Raw genomic sequence first — 240 nt, 5'->3', positions numbered from 1 at the left:
CAGGAATGATTAGACAGGGTGCTTGTGCCAAGTATGGTATCACCAAACCTAACCCATATTCCCAAAGATAGCTGCAGTTTTGAAGTTGTCCCTACCCCCTGGAGGTTGCTGCCTGCATATTCTACTCTTCATTAGTGCTATTTTCCTGTATGTCATTGTGAGCAAGCTGTGATTAATAAAGAATTGGGGTTCTGTGAACTGATAAAGGGCTTGTCTGTTCTCTCACTCCCTCATTTCTCT

The sequence above is a fragment of the Alligator sinensis genome, unplaced genomic scaffold, assembly GCF_000455745.1.
Source record: "Alligator sinensis unplaced genomic scaffold, ASM45574v1 scaffold910_1, whole genome shotgun sequence".
NCBI lineage: Eukaryota > Metazoa > Chordata > Crocodylia > Alligatoridae > Alligator > Alligator sinensis.
Note: the sequence above shows the minus strand (reverse complement) of the source record.